Genomic DNA, 20979 nt, shown 5'->3' with positions numbered 1-20979 from the left:
CTCTTCACAACTTATCCTAAAACAACCTAGGTGAAAAGTCTTAAAAGGGAGGAGAAGGCTGCCACCCATGTCATCATTGAGCTATGTGGCATCACAAATACATATTTATGCAAGTGCTGAAGGCTCAGAATAAGTAGGTTTTCACAAATTTTCCAAGGGATTAGTGATAATTCATATTCCAAATGATCTTCAGACAGGAGTCCATTTACCTCATACATTGAAGTCCTTGTTTGGTACGGATTCGGACAACTAAGATGTGAGTGAAGAAATAGGCCAACCATACCACGAGGAAAATTGGTATGATGACCTCCAAGAAACCAGTGTCTTTGATACTTCCCCTGAGCCTGGACTTCTCTCACCCCCATGTCTTGCCACTGAGTAGAGTGCATCTTTCGCAGTGGTCATATATAGGGCAACCGGAGTTCTGGACATCCAGCTTCCCACCTTAAGGGTCAAAACCAATGTCTTGATGAAAGTGCTCCAGCCATGGTGAACATCTACCGAGCCCCTACTACTCTTCTATGAGGCACTCAAGGGCCTGAGCAAAACCCATCAATCATTCCCCATATTGCAAGACGCCACTGCTCTGCCCTGGGCGGACCTGCATTTTTCTCTCAGCATCCTTCCCTGAAAGATTGGTGGTTCAAATGCCTACCAGGAGGATGAACCCGCACACCTTGGCAACTACTCCTGCCTATATAGAGTGCAAAAGGATGTAGACTAGGGGTTCCCAAACTGTGCACTGCGGCACCACTTGGTGTCATCAAAACTAGCCAGGGGCTCCAAGACTTGCAATTGGATATACATTTTAAAAATTGCGCTTGAAAAGTGATGACATTTGGTAGCTTTTCAGGTGTTTCTTAAAAAGAAAAAGCATTTTAATGCAAATAGAAAAAAAGTCAATTTATTGGGCGAGGGAGGGGCCAGGGACCCACTCAAAGAGCTTGTTTTTCTTAATTAACCCTGCAAACCCCCTCTGCCATTTTCTCCGCAAAGGGGTGGAATAAAACAGGCGGTTAAAAGGTTTGCTGCACCTTGGTGAGAGGCCGTTAATGACTTCATTCGCACTTCAGCGAACCCCCTGAGCAGCCCCGTGATTTGATGCAGGTTTTGAGGAGGGGCTTGTCGCCGACCTGCGTGAAGCTCTGCACATCTGTGAGGGTGCTGGAAACTTTTCACATCCAGGAGGAGCTGGCGACAACCAGCTAATACGCATCTGTAACAGCTCAAGCTGGGCCTGAAAGAAGAGCCAGGAGCGAAGCCTAAGCAGTGCTCACTCTGTCAATGTACCCAGGGATGGTTCAACTCACAGGAGGTGAGGGCCATGCTTGCATAAGGGGGCTCCAGAGTAAAGCAAACTACACCACAGCAAGGCAACCTTCAATTGGAAGCTGCCCCTGTTGTAAAGTGTAATAATGGCCAGAAGCCCATCAGCCATTTGCAGGTGCGCGTCATTAGTCGCTCCACCGTGCAGGGGTGGGGGATCAAAGAAGTGGTTCATGACCGGAACTTGTCATGAGTTATGCAACAGAGGGGAGGGGGCAGAATAGAGCCCTTTAAAAGTGAGTGACCCCCTCTTTGTCCCCTGATGTGCTGCGGGAGCCGGACTAAATGTTTGACACCCATCCACCCCAACAAATCTACATGGGTGCCCATCGTAGGCCCATCGTAGCTGTGTAATGACACTAATGCTTGAGGGCACTAAGTTTCCCAGTTGGCCGCCTCCTTCGGGAGAAGCCTTTCAGGGGTGAGGCTGGTTGGAAAGAGGGCTGACCTGCTGGTGGCCCTACCCTTCTAGCCCCCAGGGCCCTGCCTTAATTGGATTGGGGAGGGAGCGCGTGGCCCCCCATCCTTGACCGATTTTGGCCCTGGGGACTCCATCCCCTACAGCCCGGCCTTAATGCAATGTGGGAGGAGCGCTGGGCGGCTGCCCTTCCCGGCCGATTTCGGCACCAGGAACACCAACCCCCGGGGCCCAGCCTAAATGTAATTGGAAAGGGGGGCAGCATGGCCCTGGGGACTGCATCCCTCAGGGCCCAGTCAAAATACAATGGGGTTGGGGGCCGGGTGGTCCTCATTCCCTGGAGCCCGTCCTTATTTGAATAGGGTGGGGGCCCCTCTCCTTGGGCCAATTTCAGCCCCAAGGACCCCATCCCCAGGGGCCAGGCTATGTGTCTCTGGGTGCCCTGGTCACATCCTAGGCATCCAGTGTGCACAGTCGGGGCATGGAGGAAGCCTCAAGGCCCCAAGGTCCCAGCCAGCAACCACCTTCTGTGGGAGCCAGCATTGCAGCTGCACAAGAGGAGTTGCTGGAAAGGTAGCTCCCTCCATGCAGGAGCAATCAATTTATCAATGGGCGGAAGCATTCTGACATCTCCCGCCCACTGGAACCGGAGTGTTTGCTTTTGCTTGGCAGGAGCTCTCAAAGCTCCCGCCAAGCAAAAGCAGACAGGTGGAGGTGTACAGCCCGGGATTTAGAAGGAGCCGGCCCTGGGCCGCCTGCTTCTTTCTTGTTCTAGCGCCACACCCTGGAAGGTGGTAGCCCCTGGGTCTGTATGTAGCCCGGAATGGTGGCTGCGTGGCCCATCTCCCATTTTTAAAAATTATTCGGACCCGGGAAGGTGGTGGTTCCTGTGGAGCCCTTACATTACGTGGTATTTAGCCCCGGAGGTGGTGGTCCCCGGGGCTCGGGAGGGTCAGTGCCACCCCCTCATCAATGTTTGTTTAGCCCCAGGGAGGTGGTGGAGCCCGGGCGCCCGGGGTGAGTCTGTGTGGCCCCCCTCAGTGGTTGTTTAGCCCTGTGGAGATGGTGGTCCCCGGGGTTCCTCACGGCACCCCCATTAATGTTTGTTTAGACCCTGGAAGGTGGTGGTCCCCGGGGCTCAGGGTGTTCCACACGCCCCCCCCAATCAATGTTTGTTAGCCCTAGGGAGGTGGTGGTCCCCGGGGCTTATAAAGCCACAGAAAGGGGGCCCAAATGCGCCCTCCTTCTATTGTATCAATAAAACCCCTGGGAAGTGGTGGTCCCCAGGGCTCAAAGAGCCTCAGGAGGGGGGCCCCGTGCACCCCCTCCTTTAAAAAAAAAACCCTGGGACCTTGCCCACTAGGGGGCCCTTTTGAAAACAAGCATGGGAGTCCACGCTTGCTTTTTTTTCAAAAAGTGCCACACATTTTGTGGATTTGCGGCTGTTTGTTTTTAAAATCCTTGCTTTTATGTCCTGCTGGGGTTCCTCTTGGACCCCAAGACCAATGCTTGGGGGTCAGGGTATTCCTACCCTGCCCACTTCTCTATTTTTTCCAGATTTTATTTTGAGACTTGGCTGAAGCCGAGTCCCAAGATGGCTGCCAACACTTCCTGGTTGAGGTGTTGGCAGCCAATCAGAGCTCTGCAGTTCTCTGCACAACCTTGTTATTATTTGTAGATTAGCTGGAATTGCAGATATACAAATTTTGATTAGGTAGATAATATTTATGTGTGTATATGTATGTATATATATATATATATATATATATATATATATATCCAACCAAAGAGTTGCCTGCAGTGAGGGAGCCCACACAAGTATTTTCCTTCAGCAAACATCTTTAATGAAGGACAGCGTGAGAAGCAGCATGGTACCTTCGCACAAATCAAATGTCCAGCCCGACGCGTTTCGTGCCTGACAGCACTTCCTCATGGGCTCTGGGCTCAGGTAAGGACTCCGGCAGTTTGTAACAGCACCTGTTAAATCTCTTGACACCCCGCCCGGATGGGCGTAGCCACCCGCGTGGCCTCCTGGTAGTCGTAGTGCCGTTAGTCTTACTCATGTGAGTTGTCGTGCCTTCCTGATAATTAAAAACTGTATTAATCCAAGTGGATTGCGATGAGCACTTCAGCAGCTTCTAACGCCCACTTGTACCTTCATTAGCTGGTACTTGTTCCTTAAGCTGCCGCGGCATGTGGCGCTACAGCGGGTCTTCACAAAAATGAAGCAGGGCTCTCCTCGCGGCTCAGGCGGTGCCGCAATACATCCAACCAAAGAGTTGCCTGCAGTGAGGGAGCCCACACAAGTATTTTCCTTCAGCAAACATCTTTAATGAAGGACAGCGTGAGAAGCAGCATGGTACCTTCGCACAAATCAAATGTCCAGCCCGACGCGTTTCGTGCCTGACAGCACTTCCTCATGGGCTCTGGGCTCAGGTAAGGACTCCGGCAGTTTGTAACAGCACCTGTTAAATCTCTTGACACCCCGCCCGGATGGGCGTAGCCACCCGCGTGGCCTCCTGGTAGTCGTAGTGCCGTTAGTTTTACTCATGTGAGTTGTCGTGCCTTCCTGATAATTAAAAACTGGATTAATCCAAGTGGATTGCGATGAGCACTTCAGCAGCTTCTAACGCCCACTTGCACCTTCATTAGCTGGTACTTGTTCCTTAAGCTGCCGCGGCATGTGGCGCTGCAGCGGGTCTTCACAAAAATGAAGCAGGGCTCTCCTCGCGGCTCAGGCGGTGCCGCAATACATCCAACCAAAGAGTTGCCTGCAGTGAGGGAGCCCACACAAGTATTTTCCTTCAGCAAACATCTTTAATGAAGGACAGCGTGAGAAGCAGCATGGTACCTTCGCACAAATCAAATGTCCAGCCCGACGCGTTTCGTGCCTGACAGCACTTCCTCATGGGCTCTGGGCTCAGGTAAGGACTCCGGCAGTTTGTAACAGCACCTGTTAAATCTCTTGACACCCCGCCCGGATGGGCGTAGCCACCCGCGTGGCCTCCTGGTAGTTGTAGTGCCGTTAGTCTTACTCATGTGAGTTGTCGTGCCTTCCTGATAATTAAAAACTGTATTAATCCAAGTGGATTGCGATGAGCACTTCAGCAGCTTCTAACGCCCACTTGCACCTTCATTAGCTGGTACTTGTTCCTTAAGCTGCCGCGGCATGTGGCGCTACAGCGGGTCTTCACAAAAATGAAGCAGGGCTCTCCTCGCGGCTCAGGCGGTGCCGCAATACATCCAACCAAAGAGTTGCCTGCAGTGAGGGAGCCCACACAAGTATTTTCCTTCAGCAAACATCTTTAATGAAGGACAGCGTGAGAAGCAGCATGGTACCTTCGCACAAATCAAATGTCCAGCCCGACACGTTTCGTGCCTGACAGCACTTCCTCATGGGCTCTGGGCTCAGGTAAGGACTCCGGCAGTTTGTAACAGCACCTGTTAAATCTCTTGACACCCCGCCCGGATGGGCGTAGCCACCCGCGTGGCCTCCTGGTAGTCGTAGTGCCGTTAGTCTTACTCATGTGAGTTGTCGTGCCTTCCTGATAATTAAAAACTGTATTAATCCAAGTGGATTGCGATGAGCACTTCAGCAGCTTCTAACGCCCACTTGCACCTTCATTAGCTGGTACTTGTTCCTTAAGCTGCCGCGGCATGTGGCGCTACAGCGGGTCTTCACAAAAATGAAGCAGGGCTCTCCTCGCGGCTCAGGCGGTGCCGCAATACATCCAACCAAAGAGTTGCCTGCAGTGAGGGAGCCCACACAAGTATTTTCCTTCAGCAAACATCTTTAATGAAGGACAGCGTGAGAAGCAGCATGGTACCTTCGCACAAATCAAATGTCCAGCCCGACGCGTTTCGTGCCTGACAGCACTTCCTCATGGGCTCTGGGCTCAGGTAAGGACTCCGGCAGTTTGTAACAGCACCTGTTAAATCTCTTGACACCCCGCCCGGATGGGCGTAGCCACCCGCGTGGCCTCCTGGTAGTCGTAGTGCCGTTAGTCTTACTCATGTGAGTTGTCGTGCCTTCCTGATAATTAAAAACTGTATTAATCCAAGTGGATTGCGATGAGCACTTCAGCAGCTTCTAACGCCCACTTGCACCTTCATTAGCTGGTACTTGTTCCTTAAGCTGCCGCGGCATGTGGCGCTACAGCGGGTCTTCACAAAAATGAAGCAGGGCTCTCCTCGCGGCTCAGGCGGTGCCGCAATACATCCAACCAAAGAGTTGCCTGCAGTGAGGGAGCCCACACAAGTATTTTCCTTCAGCAAACATCTTTAATGAAGGACAGCGTGAGAAGCAGCATGGTACCTTCGCACAAATCAAATGTCCAGCCCGACGCGTTTCGTGCCTGACAGCACTTCCTCATGGGCTCTGGGCTCAGGTAAGGACTCCGGCAGTTTGTAACAGCACCTGTTAAATCTCTTGACACCCCGCCCGGATGGGCGTAGCCACCCGCGTGGCCTCCTGGTAGTCGTAGTGCCGTTAGTCTTACTCATGTGAGTTGTCGTGCCTTCCTGATCATTAAAAACTGTATTAATCCAAGTGGATTGCGATGAGCACTTCAGCAGCTTCTAACGCCCACTTGCACCTTCATTAGCTGGTACTTGTTCCTTAAGCTGCCGCGGCATGTGGCGCTACAGCGGGTCTTCACAAAAATGAAGCAGGGCTCTCCTCGCGGCTCAGGCGGTGCCGCAATACATCCAACCAAAGAGTTGCCTGCAGTGAGGGAGCCCACACAAGTATTTTCCTTCAGCAAACATCTTTAATGAAGGACAGCGTGAGAAGCAGCATGGTACCTTCGCACAAATCAAATGTCCAGCCCGACGCGTTTCGTGCCTGACAGCACTTCCTCATGGGCTCTGGGCTCAGGTAAGGACTCCGGCAGTTTGTAACAGCACCTGTTAAATCTCTTGACACCCCGCCCGGATGGGCGTAGCCACCCGCGTGGCCTCCTGGTAGTCGTAGTGCCGTTAGTCTTACTCATGTGAGTTGTCGTGCCTTCCTGATAATTAAAAACTGTATTAATCCAAGTGGATTGCGATGAGCACTTCAGCAGCTTCTAACGCCCACTTGCACCTTCATTAGCTGGTACTTGTTCCTTAAGCTGCCGCGGCATGTGGCGCTACAGCGGGTCTTCACAAAAATGAAGCAGGGCTCTCCTCGCGGCTCAGGCGGTGCCGCAATACATCCAACCAAAGAGTTGCCTGCAGTGAGGGAGCCCACACAAGTATTTTCCTTCAGCAAACATCTTTAATGAAGGACAGCGTGAGAAGCAGCATGGTACCTTCGCACAAATCAAATGTCCAGCCCGACGCGTTTCGTGCCTGACAGCACTTCCTCATGGGCTCTGGGCTCAGGTAAGGACTCCGGCAGTTTGTAACAGCACCTGGCAGCTTAAGGAACAAGTACCAGCTAATGAAGGTGCAAGTGGGCGTTAGAAGCTGCTGAAGTGCTCATCGCAATCCACTTGGATTAATACAGTTTTTAATTATCAGGAAGGCACGACAACTCACATGAGTAAGACTAACGGCACTACGACTACCAGGAGGCCACGCGGGTGGCTACGCCCATCCGGGCGGGGTGTCAAGAGATTTAACAGGTGCTGTTACAAACTGCCGGAGTCCTTACCTGAGCCCAGAGCCCATGAGGAAGTGCTGTCAGGCACGAAACGCGTCGGGCTGGACATTTGATTTTTGCGAAGGTACCATGCTGCTTCTCACGCTGTCCTTCATTAAAGATGTTTGCTGAAGGAAAATACTTGTGTGGGCTCCCTCACTGCAGGCAACTCTTTGGTTGGATGTATTGCGGCACCGCCTGAGCCGCGAGGAGAGCCCTGCTTCATTTTTGTGAAGACCCGCTGTAGCGCCACATGCCGCGGCAGCTTAAGGAACAAGTACCAGCTAATGAAGGTGCAAGTGGGCGTTAGAAGCTGCTGAAGTGCTCATCGCAATCCACTTGGATTAATACAGTTTTTAATTATCAGGAAGGCACGACAACTCACATGAGTAAGACTAACGGCACTACGACTACCAGGAGGCCACGCGGGTGGCTACGCCCATCCGGGCGGGGTGTCAAGAGATTTAACAGGTGCTGTTACAAACTGCCGGAGTCCTTACCTGAGCCCAGAGCCCATGAGGAAGTGCTGTCAGGCACGAAACGCGTCGGGCTGGACATTTGATTTGTGCGAAGGTACCATGCTGCTTCTCACGCTGTCCTTCATTAAAGATGTTTGCTGAAGGAAAATACTTGTGTGGGCTCCCTCACTGCAGGCAACTCTTTGGTTGGATGTATTGCCGCACCGCCTGAGCCGCGAGGAGAGCCCTGCTTCATTTTTGTGAAGACCCGCTGTATCGCCACATGCCGCGGCAGCTTACGGAACAAGTACCAGCTAATGAAGGTGCAAGTGGGCGTTAGAAGCTGCTGAAGTGCTCATCGCAATCCACTTGGATTAATACAGTTTTTAATTATCAGGAAGGCACGACAACTCACATGAGTAAGACTAACGGCACTACGACTACCAGGAGGCCACGCGGGTGGCTACGCCCATCCGGGCGGGGTGTCAAGAGATTTAACAGGTGCTGTTACAAACTGCCGGAGTCCTTACCTGAGCCCAGAGCCCATGAGGAAGTGCTGTCAGGCACGAATCGCGTCGGGCTGGACATTTGATTTGTGCGAAGGTACCATGCTGCTTCTCACGCTGTCCTTCATTAAAGATGTTTGCTGAAGGAAAATACTTGTGTGGGCTCCCTCACTGCAGGCAACTCTTTGGTTGGATGTATTGCGGCACCGCCTGAGCCGCGAGGAGAGCCCTGCTTCATTTTTGTGAAGACCCGCTGTAGCGCCACATGCCGCGGCAGCTTAAGGAACAAGTACCAGCTAATGAAGGTGCAAGTGGGCGTTAGAAGCTGCTGAAGTGCTCATCGCAATCCACTTGGATTAATACAGTTTTTAATTATCAGGAAGGCACGACAACTCACATGAGTAAGACTAACGGCACTACGACTACCAGGAGGCCACGCGGGTGGCTACGCCCATCCGGGCGGGGTGTCAAGAGATTTAACAGGTGCTGTTACAAACTGCCGGAGTCCTTACCTGAGCCCAGAGCCCATGAGGAAGTGCTGTCAGGCACGAAACGCGTCGGGCTGGACATTTGATTTGTGCGAAGGTACCATGCTGCTTCTCACGCTGTCCTTCATTAAAGATGTTTGATGAAGGAAAATACTTGTGTGGGCTACCTCACTGCAGGCAACTCTTTGGTTGGATATATATATATATATATATATATCAACCGCTCCAAAAGCCACCAGCCGGTTGCACTCACGAGCGGGTGCTGTCAATGCGGGGGTGTACCCGCTTCACAATATGAGCTCCCAAAATCCTTCCGAAATGCGGTAAATCCAGCCGCCAAGAAAGAAGAAAGCACTCACGAGGGGGAGGTTTCCAGCAGTTTTTAATGAAACCTTCAAGCACCAGCAAGACGCGTTTTGGCACTTCGCCTTTCTCTATTGCACCACATAACGCTCCGTGGCCATTTTTTAAAAGTTATTCAAGCTTTCTACGTCATCAGAGTTTCATGAGCATAGAAGAGGGACATGAAAATACAGTCCCGCCATCTTGGAACGTGTGATTCTAATAAACATTCTAAACGAAATCGAGTGGATGTTTACAATCATAAATATGTCATTACATCGCTATAATTAAAGGATGAAACAAATATATATTGATGTTTAGGTTATTCAGCCCTGAATAGGCTTAATGATAGTATTTTGCAGCCGCAAAACTCATCACAATCTTGCCCATAGATGGGCTTATTTCACAAACTCCAAATGATCATAGATGACAACTTGTAAATCCTTAAAGATTAATTACATATATACATAAAGTCAGAAACAACCCATCAAATTCATTTAAGCATTTCATTTTAGCAAATATTAGAAGTTGGATATTGCAGAACAAGAGAACATTTTCCATTAGCCCAAGTGTGATGCCAATTCTTCATGGTTATTTAAACCCAATGGACTCTTAGTTTGAAGATCAATAATATAGCGAGACTCTAAACGTCTCAATTTTTGCAAGCGATCTCCCCCCCTAGAATGTATGGGTATATGGTCCAGACAGAAATAGGCCAATAGGTCCCTATTGTGCCCATGAACTTTGTTAAAATGTCTGGCGACAGGGTATGCCCCATCAATGTTATTGATCGCACGCATATGTTCTAATATGCGAAGTTTAACTGGGTTTATCGTGCTGCCAATATATTGTAGCCCATAGGGACATATTAGACAACAAATCACATATGGTGTTGAGCAGGTGATAAATTTGTTGATTTTTTTAGGTTTCTGAATACCTGGGATTTTATAGCTTAAGGTTTGTTTACTCATTTTGCAGGCTTTGCACCTTCCACGGGGATAAAAACCCTTTAATGGTTGTAATGATTTGGGTTTTGAAATAACTGTGGCATGATGACTATGTACCAAATGATCTTTTAAAGCTCTGGCTTTCCGAAAAGTGATTTGCGGATTAGTCGGCAAATCTTCTTTAATACTATTGTCAGTTAATAGGATACTCCAATGTTTTTTAAGGATCCTTTATCACCTGCATGATCAGAGAAAGTAGTTATGAGTCTAAAACTCGTATTCTCTGAATTTTTTTTAGGTTTAGGTTTCAAAAGGTCTTCACGTTTCAAGTTGTTAACTCTATTTAAAGCTTGTTGCAGAACCCCTTCACTATATCCACGAGTTCTAAAACGATCCATACTACATTTAGCTGACTTATGAAATTCTTTAATGCCAGAGTTGTTTCTTTTGAGTCTTAACAACTCTCCAAACGGAATATTATTAATCAGTTTTTTGGGATGATTTCTTGTGGCAAATAATGTCTAATTCCCTGCTGTTGTTTTCCGAAACAATTTAGTCTGTATTTGTCCTTCCTCGATATATACAGTTAAGTCCAGATAATTCACACTTGACTTGCTAATTTCTCCACTGAACCTCAAATTCACCTCATTGTCATTCAACATTTCTACATAGACTTCAGCTTCTTTAATAGATCCTTCAAAAATAATAAAAAGATCATCTATGTATCGATGCCACGCTATAATTTTCTTGAACCATCTATCGTTGGTGTTAGCCCAGGCCCACCCGCTCCTCCCACCAGCCCACGAATAAATTCGCGAAACTGGGGGAGGAGCAGGAACCCATAGCCACACCCAACAATTGTCTATATAATTGGCCATTGAATGTGAAGATGTTATTCTGGAGACTAAATGTCAAAAACTCAATCAGCATCTTATTGTGTTCATAGAACCTGACTGGTCTAGTTTCCAAAAAACATTGCACAGCTTTTAAACCAATATCGTGGGCTATACTGGTATATAGGCTAGTGATATCTAATACCATCATACAAAAGCCATCCTGCCATTTGATGTTATGCATACAGTTCAGAAAATTGGTGGTATCTTTGAGGTAGGATTTCAAAGAGGTGACGTGGGGAGACAAAAAGGAATCAATGTAAACAGAAAGATGTTCCATAAGACCCCCTTGTGAAGCCACAATAGGTCTCCCTGGTGGAAAGTTTTTGTCTTTGTGCACCTTGGGCAGGTGATAAAACGTAGGTGTCACTGGATTTAGACATTTTAAGTACAAAAATTCATCCACATTCAACATGTCACTTTTGTACCATTTATTGATCATTTCATGAAAATCCATGACACTTTGTTGGTAGTCTTGATTTGTGATTTTGGCATAACAAGAACCATCACTCAATTGGCGTGAGGCTTCCATATCATAATATTACTTAGTCATTAATACAATGTTCCCCCCTTTATCCGAGGGTTTGCACACTAGGGAGGAATCATCGCATAATTTCTTTAATGCTAGCTGTTGAGTCATGGAAAAGTTTTTTGATCTGCTTTTGTATTGTGTATCACGTCGTAGTCTTAAAAGATCTTTAATGACTGCATCCGCAAAAGGTATCGATAGCATCAATATTTGAGGGGGGTATAAATCCTGATGTAGGTTTAAAAGCACTCAACCCTCCTTTTTGTTGAATTTCCATTTCCGCCAACAGTTGCGTAGATCTAAGTTCAATGTCACTGCCTTCATTTACTTCCAATCTGAGTTCTTCCATTGTTTTTATACCGCCCAAGTCTTTGCATGTAAATACATTCATGGTATTGCTCTCACATTCCAGTGTGGGTTTCACTCCAGTAGGTTTAGGTTTAAGTTTGAAAAATTTGTGTAACTTAAGCTTCCTTGTGAACTTAAAAAGATCAATTCTTGTTTGGGTGAATTCAAAACTTTTTTGAGGACAAAAGGAAATACCTAGTTTGAGTATTGACTCTTCCTTCTGGGATAATGTTTTTGTTGTCAGATTGATAATGGTCAAGTTGTCTGAATCCATCAATTTCTCTTGTTGTAGGTCTTCTTGCTGCGAGTCATGGGGGGTGATCCTACGACGTTTTTTGCCCCAGCCCCCCCTCCTCATCTTCCTCTTGCTGCTCTTCTTTCCGGTGGCTTTCCCCTGCCACCCTCCAATTGTTGCTTTCTCATAAGTTTGAACTCCTCGTGAAAAGGAGACGGTTCACCCATAACATCTTCAGAAGAGTCTTCATCCGCTGTGACTGAGGATTCAGAAGTTTCTGGTGCCACCACAGGTGGTCCTACCCATTTGTTTCTGAGTTCCTTTCTTGTACTGTCATATTTTTTAGCGAATGTTAGGACCCTTCCTAAGCTATAGTCACGTTCGTCCCTGTCAAATTTCTCTTCCTTCCGTTGTTTTATTTTTTGTTCATATTTTTCTAATCGTTTTTTCATCAAATCTCTTTTTGTTTTTAAAGTCTCTTAATCTTGTTCTTTACTTAAATCGTCTTCCAAATCTTTGATTAAGGCTAAAGCCTTTTCTCGGTCGCTCCACGCAAAACACACTAAAATTACTAACATGCCTTTGCAGGACTCAGCTGTATGTTCTGCCCAGGCATCTAACAGTTGCGGATCTGGATTTTCATAAGCCAGAATAGTATATATCCTGAGCCCCCTTGGTACGCGGTTGACCTCAATGTAGTTTTGTAGGGAAACTGCCTCCCACAATTTTCTTATCTCGCGCTCGTACAAGCGCTCCAACGTGGTCAATTTCGTGTTCAGGGTAGTTGTGTTACCGCTGCCCTTGTTGGTGTCAGTATTTGTGGTTCCATCAGGTTGTTTCTTTTTAAACATTCCCAGTGCCGCCTCTTTGCGCTCCGTTTCGCAAAACATAATTTTCACACTATCGCTGCGCTGATAGTTCTCTCAAATTCGTGCTTAACCCCTCCGCTCTGTGGTAATCGCTGTTAGTATTAGGGAAGTAATGTTGTGCCACTGGCACCTTACCGGTTATTCAAATGCCATAAATGTTTCCAATGTTTAAAGAACACAGTTCAGGCACTTCCGGTTTTCGGCGTTATCCGTGTGCGCATACATCCCAAATCCATGTTGTGAGCAATTCCACGTTGCAGCCGGCAAACAATCTCAACCGCTCCAAAAGCCACCAGCCTGTTGCACTCACGAGCGGATGCTGTCAATGCGGGGGTGTACCCGCTTCACAATATGAGCTCCCAAAATCCTTCCGAAATGCGGTAAATCCAGCCGCCAAGAAAGAAGAAAGCACTCACGAGGGGGCGGTTTCCAGCAGTTTTTAATGAAACCTTCAAGCACCAGCAAGACGCGTTTCGGCACTTAGCCTTTCTCTATTGCACCACATAACGCTCCGCGGCCATTTTTTTAAAGTTATTCAAGCTGTCTACGTCATCAGAGTTTCATGAGCATAGAAGAGGGACATGAAAATACAGTCCCGCCATCTTGGAACGTGTGATTCTAATAAACATTCTAAACGAAATCGAGTGGATGTTTACAATCATAAATATGTCATTATATCGCTATAATTAAAGGATGAAACAAATACATATTGATGTTTAGGTTATTCAGCCCTGAATGGGCTTAATGATAGTATTTTGCAGCAAGGTCGGGACGGGCTGCTTGTTTCATTTTGCGGGAAGAACGCTGTGCAGAGCACCTCTCCCATAGCTATTTCATTGGATTTCACCAATACCGCCCTCCAGCATTACTCACCTGGGAGCCACTGTTGCATCCTGGGAAATGGAGTCCGATGATTCAATCGGACCCTATGCATCATCACCTGAGGATCCTTTCGCTGAGGGGCAGAGCTACCATTCGCACCTATCCAGCGCGAGTAGGTGCATTTTAACTGCAGAGCGTCAGGACTTCCGTTCACACCACCGCAGGCGCTGAAGAGGCCATACCGGCCGAAATGCATTCGCCATCAATCTGTAATTAAAGGCTCTGCCATTGAATTCCCCGTGGAGGTTCCTGCTTCTTTCATTGAGAGGAGGCGCTTGTTTCATATAACTGCGCGCTTTTCCAGAGGCGCAGTTCAGGAGCCCCCCCTTCACAAGTGGCCTGGAGATTCTGGAGTTTGCCTTGGCATTGCGTGCTTCTTCAATCACTGAATCTCCCCAGACTCGCCGGCAGCCCGAGGATTTGCAGCGACACAGCGAGACATTGTTCTCAGCCAGGGCGGGTTGTATGCACCTCCTGCTCACGCTATTATTTTTGCTCGGACTAAAGGTTGATGGGGTCTTGGGGACTCAAGGCGGGACGTTTTGTTTCATTTTGCGGGAAGAACGCTGTGCAGAGCACCTCTCCCATAGCTATTTCATTGGATTTCACCAATACCGCCCTCCAGCATTACTCACCTGGGAGCCACTGTTGCATCCTGGGAAATGGAGTCCGATGATTCAATCGGACCCTATGCATCATCACCTGAGGATCCTTTCGCTGAGGGGCGGAGCTACCATTCGCACCTATCCAGCGCGAGTAGGTGCATTTTAACTGCAGAGCATCAGGACTTCCGTTCACACCACCGCAGGCGCTGAAGAGGCCATACCGGCCGAAATGCATTCGCCATCAATCTGTAATTAAAGGCTCTGCCATTGAATTCCCCGTGGAGGTTCCTGCTTCTTTCATTGAGAGGAGGCGCTTGTTTCATATAACTGCGCGCTTTTCCAGAGGCGCGGTTCAGGAGCCCCCCCTTCACAAGTGGCCTGGAGATTCTGGAGTTTGCCTTGGCATTGCGTGTTTCTTCAATCACTGAATCTCTCCAGACTCGCCGGCAGCCCGAGGATTTGCAGCGACACAGCGAGACATTGTTCTCAGCCAGGGCGGGTTGTATGCACCTCCTGCTCACGCTATTATTTTTGCTCGGACTAAAGGTTGATGGGGTCTTGGGGACTCAAGGCGGGACGTTTTGTTTCATTTTGCGGGAAGAACGCTGTGCAGAGCACCTCTCCCATAGCTATTTCATTGGATTTCACCAATACCGCCCTCCAGCATTACTCACCTGGGAGCCACTGTTGCATCCTGGGAAATGGAGTCCGATGATTCAATCGGACCCTATGCATCATCACCTGAGGATCTTTTTGCTGAGGGGCGGAGCTACCATTCGCACCTATCCAGCGCGAGTAGGTGCATTTTAACTGCAGAGCGTCAGGACTTCCGTTCACACCACCGCAGGCGCTGAAGAGGCCATACCGGCCGAAATGCATTCGCCATCAATCTGTAATTAAAGGCTCTGCCATTGAATTCCCCGTGAAGGTTCCTGCTTCTTTCATTGAGAGGAGGCGCTTGTTTCATATAACTGCGCGCTTTTCCAGAGGCGCGGTTCAGGAGCCCCCCCTTCACAAGTGGCCTGGAGATTCTGGAGTTTGCCTTGGCATTGCGTGTTTCTTCAATCACTGAATCTCTCCAGACTCGCCGGCAGCCCGAGGATTTGCAGCGACACAGCGAGACATGGTTCTCAGCCAGGGCGGGTTGTATGCACCTCCTGCTCACGCTATTATTTTTGCTCAGACTAAAGGTTGATGGGGTCTTGGGGACTCAAGGCGGGACGTTTTGTTTCATTTTGCGGGAAGAACGCTGTGCAGAGCACCTCTCCCATAGCTATTTCATTGGATTTCACAAATACCGCCCTCCAGCATTACTCACCTGGGAGCCACTGTTGCATCCTGGGAAATGGAGTCCGATGATTCAATCGGACCCTATGCATCATCACCTGAGGATCCTTTCGCTGAGGGGCGGAGCTACCATTCGCACCTATCCAGCGCGAGTAGGTGCATTTTAACTGCAGAGCGTCAGGACTTCCGTTCACACCACCGCAGGCGCTGAAGAGGCCATACCGGCCGAAATGCATTCGCCATCAATCTGTAATTAAAGGCTCTGCCATTGAATTCCCCGTGGAGGTTCCTGCTTCTTTCATTGAGAGGAGGCGCTTGTTTCATATAACTGCGCGCTTTTCCAGAGGCACGGTTCAGGAGCCCCCCCTTCACAAGTGGCCTGGAGATTCTGGAGTTTGCCTTGGCATTGCGTGTTTCTTCAATCACTGAATCTCTCCAGACTCGCCGGCAGCCCGAGGATTTGCAGCGACACAGCGAGACATTGTTCTCAGCCAGGGCGGGTTGTATGCACCTCCTGCTCACGCTATTATTTTTGCTCGGACTAAAGGTTGATGGGGTCTTGGGGACTCAAGGCGGGACGTTTTGTTTCATTTTGCGGGAAGAACGCTGTGCAGAGCACCTCTCCCATAGCTATTTCATTGGATTTCACCAATACCGCCCTCCAGCATTACTCACCTGGGAGCCACTGTTGCATCCTGGGAAATGGAGTCCGATGATTCAATCGGACCCTATGCATCATCACCTGAGGATCCTTTCTCTGAGGGGCGGAGCTACCATTCGCACCTATCCAGCGCGAGTAGGTGCATTTTAACTGCAGAGCGTCAGGACTTCCGTTCCCACCACCGCAGGCGCTGAAGAGGCCATACCGGCCGAAATGCATTCGCCATCAATCTGTAATTAAAGGCTCTGCCATTGAATTCCCCGTGGAGGTTCCTGCTTCTTTCATTGAGAGGAGGCGCTTGTTTCATATATATATATATCTATATATATATATATATATATATATATATATATATATATATATATATAATGCTTAATACTTATCTAATACATTTTACATGTGTATGCCTTTACCACTCATGCCTTTGCTACAAAAATTGTTGTAAAGGCATGCATGGTAAAGCCATACACATTGTAAAATCCTGTGTGGTAAAGGTAATGCGTGGCAACGTTAGCGTTGCAATGGCAATGCGTGGTAACAGCCGCGTGGTTTAATGGCTTGACAAGGCTTTGCACTAGGTACAGTTAAAGGGTATCTTTTGGCTTTTTTGCAGTTTTCGGATCAACCCTCATTATTTAAATCACCTTTTGAGATGCAGATTTTGAAAGGCCTTATTCACCCTCTCCTTTTGTCATTCCACAATGGGACCTCAAGTTAGTCCTTACATACTCTGCAGTGCACTCCATTTTAGCCGCTTTACAGTTGTCCTGCTCGGCCTCTCACCCTCAAGATGGTGCTCCTTGTTGCAATCACACCAGTGCAGCGAGTAAGGGAGCTTCAGGCTCTCTGTTAACTCACTGTACACTGCCTTCTTTCTAGACAAACTTTCTGTGCAGATGCGAGCATCTTCCTTACCGAAACTTGTAACACTGTTCCACCTTGGCCAAACCATTACCCTGCTGGCGTTCTGTGCCCTGCTAGCCCCTGTAAGGAGGAGGAGAAACTCCATTTCCTGGACCCCAAAGGAGCACTGAGCATTTACATCTTTTATACCAGAGAACACCGGGTGGATGATCAGCTCTTTATTTATTTATTTACGGGCTTGTATCGCGCTGGCATCGACTCCCGGAGGAGTATCTCCGCGCTTTTGGCTTATACCTCATTGAGATCGGAGCACGCTAGCTGTCTAGGAGCTGAATAGGAGTGTTTTTAACATTTTCCTAAAAGGAAGATGGTCCTTACAGAGCCTAAGGGTGTTAGGGAGACTGTTCCAGAGGGACGGGCCCGCTATTGAGAGGGCTTTGCTACCCTGTCTTGCCTTCTTGGCTCTAGGCACCTGTAGAAGACCTTGTTCACTTGAACGAAGTGTGCGGGAGGGTTTATAAGGAACAAATTTGTTTGCCAGATATGCAGGTCCCATACCATTTAGACTCTTATGTATGGTACAGCATACCTTGAATTTGGCCCTCTGTCTAACAGGTAGCCAATGAAGTTTTATTAGTAGGGGCTTTGAAGGTGTGCGGGGGGGAACATTCAAGACCAACCGGGCAGCCGTGTTCTGGACCACCTGCAGTCTTGTCATGACTTCCTCATTGGCAGACAGCAATAGACCGTTACAATAGTCCAAACGACTCATCACTAAGGCCTGTACTAGCATCCTTCTACTCCCGTCTGGTAGTAGGGGGAAGATTTTCCGTAACATGCCAATTATATGGAAGCAGGATCCCACCACCTGGTTGGCATGTTGTTTGAGGCTGAGTTCTTGGTCTAGACGGACCCCCAGATTTTTAACAGTAATTTTCGGCTCCGGTACTGGGCCAAGATCTTGTGGCCACCAGTCCGGAGTCCAGAGTCGTTTTGCCTCCCCAAACAACATGACCTCCGTCTTTCCAACGTTACATTGTAAAAAGTTGGAAGACATCCAGCAAGCCACTGCTTTCATCCCCAGGGAGAAGGAGTTCTTAACCTCTGGAGTGAGGGTTTTAAAAGGAAAGAGGAGTTGAGTATCATCCGCATAGGATATTGGAATGAATCCATATGCTCTTAAGATGTTAGCCAGGGGTGCCACATATATGTTGAACAAAGTTGGGCTCAAGCATGAGCCCTGTGGCACCCCCTTGGAGATCTCAACTTCCTCTGACCGAAAACTCCCCATGGTTACTTGCTGGGTCCGGTTCGTTAGAAAACTACGTAACCATGCAAGGGCTTGATGTTTCAGGCCGATGTTCTTTAGCCTGGCCATGAGGATGGAGTGGGATACAGTGTCAAACGCCGCAGATAGATCTAGCAGCACCAGGACAACGGAGAAGCCCCTGTCCTGGTACATACGCAGATCGTCTGTGACTGACATTAGAGCGGTTTCCGTGCTATGTTTGGGCCTAAAGCCGGATTGTGAAAGGTCCAACACTCCTGCGGATTCAATATATCTCGACAGATGTTTATTTACATGTTTTTCTGTGATTGTACCCAGAAAGGGGAGTAGGGATATTGGTCTAAGATTACTTAACTCGTTCCAGGAAATGGTGGTATTTTTCCGGAGCGGTTTGACCAATGCCTTTTTCCATCCACGTGGGACATGCCCCGTGCTTAATGAGATGTTTATTAATCTCTGGATAGTAGGTCCCAGCTCTATAGCTAGAGTAGGCATGACCCGTGCAGGGATGATATCTGTGGGGGAGCCACTCTTTATTTGGGACGTAAATGCCAGTATTTCCTCATTCTGGATAGGGGGGAATGCAGAGAGGGAGTGCTCAAGAGAGAGTGGTATATCAGAATTTGCGGTGGGTTTACTGTCCTTTCTACATATGGAATTGGAGAGTAAAATGTTATCATATATGACGTTAATTTTTTGAGTAAAGAAGTGGGAGATGTCGTCACATAATTGTTGTGAGGCCACTTCTTGACTCTCACAGGCTATGGGTTTAGTGAAGGTCAGTAGAATTTGATATAGTGTCCTGGAATTGTTACCGGCCTCCAATAGCTGTGAGGCTATATGATTTTTCCGCGCCAAGCGGATATCCTTATGATATACTCTCAGTGACTCTTTATATAGTTGTTTGTCGCTGTCTAAACGTGAAGCCCTCCATTTCTTTTCAAGCTTCCGTGTAGCTTGTTTAGAAAGTCTTAGATTTTCAGAAAACCAGATCTCTTGTTTAGCAGCAGGTTTGGGTTTAAAAATTTTTAGAGGAATGATCGTATTTATTGTATTAAGCAGCGTCTCTTCATAGTCATGTAGGGCTTTGTCAATATTCTCACTCCCAATCAAATTGGGTGATATGTATGCTTTACGAAAGTTTTCTTGGGTTAGTCTATGCCAGGGTCTTCTTTTACTGGGTAAAACGGGATGTTTTTGGCCATGCAGGGCAGGATGGGGAGTTAAGAATTCTAAAACATAATGGTCTGTCCATTCTACTTGGTAAGGGAGAGAACATTCAATTTGAAGAGAGTTCGTAAGAATTAGGTCTAACGTATGTCCTGCCTTGTGGGTGGGCCCGTTATTGACCTGTCTTAAACCCAGTGAGTTAAGGTCTGTAATAAAAGTCTTCGTCTCCGAATTATTATCTAACTCACTATGAATGTTAAAGTCACCTAATAGGAGAAAATCTGAGTTTTCGTATATATGAGGTGCCAGTGCTTCCATCAATACAACAGATGTGTTAGAACATGGGCCAGGGGGGCGGTATACAAGTGCTCCCTTTCTGCTAGTTTTATTTGAGAATTGGAGATTGAAGATCATAAGTTCCAACTCAGGGCTGCATATTTCGTCCAATATTTTGACATTGATGTCCTGCTTATGTACTATCGCTATACCTCCTCCTATTTTCAAGGGACGGTCCACCCTGGCAATTTTGTAGCCCATTGGAATTCCCATCGTTATAACGGGAATTAAATGGGGTTTGAGCCAGGTTTCCGTTAGGAAGCATAGGTCCGGTTCTTTATCAGAAATCAGATCCCATACTTCAACGACATGTTTTGGTAATGACCTAATATTACAAAGCAAGTTTATATTGTTAAGGACGTTTTTCCTATTAGTCTTATTTATAGCAGTAGATACATCAGGTGTAGTTTTTCCACCGATGGATCTTTTCTAGGGCCTTGCGTTGGGGTGTATATTGGACCTGTGAGTTTGTTAAATTGCATTTTGCAATGGCGACAGGTTTATGGGTTCACCGAGGCAAAAAAAGAGCAAGGCATAACAGAATAGGACCATCTCACGTTGGATTGTGCTTGTCATTAATATCTGCTATGCATAGGACAAAAATCAGCCTCTGGAAGGACTGCATGATCATTCCACCAAGTCTAAAGCTGCTTCCACTGCATTGGTAAGCGGAGTTTCTGTCCTGAACATCTGCCAGGCAGCTACATGGGCATTCCTCCATGCGTTCATGAAGTACTACTGTTTGGATAGCCAGGTTCGCCGAGTTGAGCATTTTGCCTGCTCAGTGCTACAGTATTTTTTGGTTTGAATCTATTTACAGACCCACCTCCAAATAGATACTGCTTTTTGTATCTATTCAAAAGGAGAGGAATCTGCAGGTAGAAGTCTCTAGTAGAAGAACACG

General features: G+C 47.8%; 1 protein-coding gene across 1 annotated transcript in view; it reads left to right on the top strand.

Moving 5' to 3' along the window:
* The window catches only part of NUP210L (nucleoporin 210 like), a 444253-nt gene that overhangs the window by 236702 nt on the left and 186572 nt on the right, over positions 1-20979 (top strand). The gene's annotated exons all lie outside the window — the stretch shown is intronic.

The sequence above is a fragment of the Lissotriton helveticus genome, chromosome 12 (genome assembly GCF_964261635.1).
Source record: "Lissotriton helveticus chromosome 12, aLisHel1.1, whole genome shotgun sequence".
Lineage (NCBI taxonomy): Eukaryota > Metazoa > Chordata > Amphibia > Caudata > Salamandridae > Lissotriton > Lissotriton helveticus.
This window is presented reverse-complemented; position numbering and strand designations above follow the sequence as displayed.